This window comes from Olea europaea, unplaced genomic scaffold, assembly GCF_002742605.1.
Source record: "Olea europaea var. sylvestris unplaced genomic scaffold, O_europaea_v1 scaffold3715, whole genome shotgun sequence".
Classification (NCBI taxonomy): domain Eukaryota; kingdom Viridiplantae; phylum Streptophyta; class Magnoliopsida; order Lamiales; family Oleaceae; genus Olea; species Olea europaea.
Window position 1 is genome coordinate 30,517 of NW_019256470.1, and position 3,349 is coordinate 33,865.

A 3,349-nucleotide genomic window follows, 5' to 3' on the forward strand; every position below is an offset into this window, starting at 1 on the left:
TAGGATTTGTAATACTTTATTTTTTGTTTCAACTAATTGTTAAGAATTATTAATTTGTTTTATTTCTTCACTTAGAGATTTATATTCGGTACTTAAATTTGTTGCTAATTCTTGCAATTTAATACGATTAGTATTAGTTAATATACCAATATTTTGTAATTCTTCTAAAATCATTTTATCTTTTCTATTCATTTTAAATGATATATTCTTCAGTTTCGTTATTAGGCTCTAATACCAATTTTTTACAAGGCGGAAAAATTAAAGATAATAATTTGAGAGCTTAATTGAACTCTTTTAAAATTAAGATGGCTTAATTATAAGTTTTATGTTGGGGGTATTTTAGGTAGATTTTATCAATTCCATGTATTTCCCCTTATAGCTTCTGCTTCTTTTGATTTCTCCAGTAGAAAAGATAACAAATTCAAAGGAAAAGCGAAAAAAATGGCTACTATTAGAGTACCAGAAGTGGTTCCTTCTCCACCTGAAGACTGTGAAAAACTCACGAAAGCTTTCAAGGGTTCCTCTTCACACATACAATTTTTTTTCTTTCCCTTTTTTTTTTCTGATGTTATATTGTTAATTAATGCAAGCACTGTGTTTTCTTTTAATTGCTTTTGTTTACTTGAATACATGAATCATGCATTATGGGTTACGGGTGTTGTTGTTTTGAAGGATTGGGAACAGACGAGAAGGCAATAATTAGGGTGTTGGGGGCAAAGAAATATAAGCCAGAGGAAGAAAATCAAAGAGACAGCAGATTTACAACAAGTCCCTTATTTTTTGTCTCGATTCTGAATTATCTGGTGATTTTGGGGTACATATTTTTCTATATTTTTATCCTTTATTTATCTTGAGATATTAACCCCCGGGTGTTAGAAGTTATAATTTGGAATATCTGTAACGTATTTTGTATGAATTGAAGGTAAAATTAATCCCAAATACGAATTTGTTTTATTATGTAGTATCAAATTTGTGAATCTTTTTGTTCTTCTTTGCATAATTTGCATGATTCTTTCAATAACTTACTATCATTTCATTCGGTGAAATCATCTGTTCAGTGAATGGATTCGTTAGCAGAGGAAATCCCATCTGTGCAAACGTTTCTCCAATGCTATCGGGACTTATGTTTGGATTGGTTTTGTGTCTTGCATTTGTTTCAAAGACTGAAATCGATGGTATTTCTCAAGACAAAGAGTCGAATTCAATTCGTTAAATGTCAATAGCTGAAGGCACAGGTTATAATGATTTTCTCTAACTAGGGGTTAACTATTGTCAGCTCTATAATGTAAATATTAGATCAAGGAGATATGTTTCTGGTTATGAATTTTCCGAATGAAAAATGTACGTCAAATTAATCCTTTTTATCTTTCCTAAACTGTCAACATAATCATTAAACAGTCTTGTTCCAAGAGGAATTTAAAAAGGCTGATTTTGATGTCTGATAAGTGACAGAGAACTGTGATCTTATGGGCATATGATCCTCCTGAAAGAGATGCAAGACTCGCAAATAAAGCCCTGAAATCATGGAAGAAAAATATCACGGAGTTGCAAGTACTGGTAGAGATAGCTTGCGCATCATCACCTCACCATCTGGCTGCTGTAAGGCACCCATATTGTGTTCTATTTGAGCGTTCTCTTGAAGAAGACATCATATCTAATGAGTTTCTGCCTGTGCAAAAGGTAAATTTGTACGAAGAGATAAACTTGATTATATTTCGTGTTTCTTCTTGTGCTCTAGCTCCAGATTAACCAAGTGTTAACAGTAAGCGATCATAGACCCTTGCATAGAGCTTCAGAATTGTTATGCTCTAGGACATTCAGCTACTACTTTTAACGTCAAAAGAATTTATGTGTTCACATTGATGATTTCCACATCAAGGTGACATTCTACTGCTCAGTTGTAATCCTTCCCTGTTCCCCCAGCCCAACGACAACCCAACTGGGGTAGGGGTGGGGGAGGAACCTCTCAACTAAAGCATTTTCGCTTAAAAGAGGCTAAATAGAAGGATATTCCTGGATAGCTATAGTCTCTTCTGTGAATCTGTGACTGAGAACAAGTGGATGATGACAAAATTATCAACAATTTACATCCGGTATTTCTATTCACAACATATAAATAGTTCCTTGATGTTGGTTAGGGGTTTGTTAAATTCTCATGTTAGTTCACGTAAATTTCTCGATATCATGTTTTCAAAGTGAAGGATGCCTTAAATTTTTATCTTATACCTTTTAATATTTTTTCAATGACCAGATGATAGATGCAAACCTGTGCTGTCATTTATTGCATCAGATCAAACTGACATGTAAATATCGAACAGGTCTTGTTCAATTTAGTAAGTTCTTATAGATATGATAAAGAAGTAGTGGATTCCAGCATTGCCAATATGGAGGCAGTTATACTACACGATGCCATTAGAGCAAAAAATTTAGAAGATGATGATCTTGTGTGGATACTCAGTACAAGGAACATCTTTCAGCTCAGAGCAACTTTCCCGTGTTACAAGGATAATTAGGGGAAATCCATAGACGAGGTTCAGCTTTTTATTACCAATATTTGATAATTCTCTCTTTCTCTGAGTTTTGTTTAGATCTTGGCTATGCGGAAAATTCTCTTCACAGGACATTAGGGCTTGTGGTAAAGGCATTTTGGAATCAATTTTGAAAGTAGTGGTTTGGTGCATAGACTCCCCAGAAAGACACTTCATGGAGGTAATTACAATTTTTTAACTTCTGTTGATGTTCTTATTACATTTGGTTTGCAAATCGACATAAGGCAGTGCCCTTTTGCTTTCTTGCAAAATATTAATAATTTTTTTGCATTTCCAATCTCATCTTGAAACAATCTTTGGCCTAAGGCCACATTCGTTCGCCAATTTGAGATCATCATCCTGATTCTTGTTTAACATGGATACGGAAAATCTAAATGATTGAAACATTTAGTCAATGGCGTTTATGGTTCTCCCTCGTATTTAAATTTTCTATAGTTATTTTTAGTGAACGGACATTGATTGCATTGGACATCCCAGGTTGTAAGAGCTTCAATTGTTGGGCTTGGGACCATGAGGATTCACTGACTAGAGCCATTGTAACTCGAGCTGAAATTGATATGATGAAAGTCAGAGGATAATATTTTAACGCGAACAAATAGAGTCTTGACAATGTTGTAATTGGAGATCAGGGGACTACAAGGACTTCCTAATGACCTTGCTTGGAGCAAAGATCTGATTCTATCTACCATGGCGATTTCTTTTCTTTTTCTTTTTTTCCCTGAATTTTTGTTGTAATCAATTGATTGCCTTGGAACCATTTGAACTTAAATGCAGGTGATATGATGTTTAAGTATATGCCG

At 34.2% G+C, this 3,349-nt stretch overlaps 1 pseudogene; it reads left to right on the forward strand.

Moving 5' to 3' along the window:
- The first annotated feature begins 371 nt into the window (after positions 1 to 371).
- Positions 372 to 3,344, forward strand: LOC111386742 (annotated as a pseudogene).
- The last annotated feature ends 5 nt before the right edge of the window (positions 3,345 to 3,349 follow it).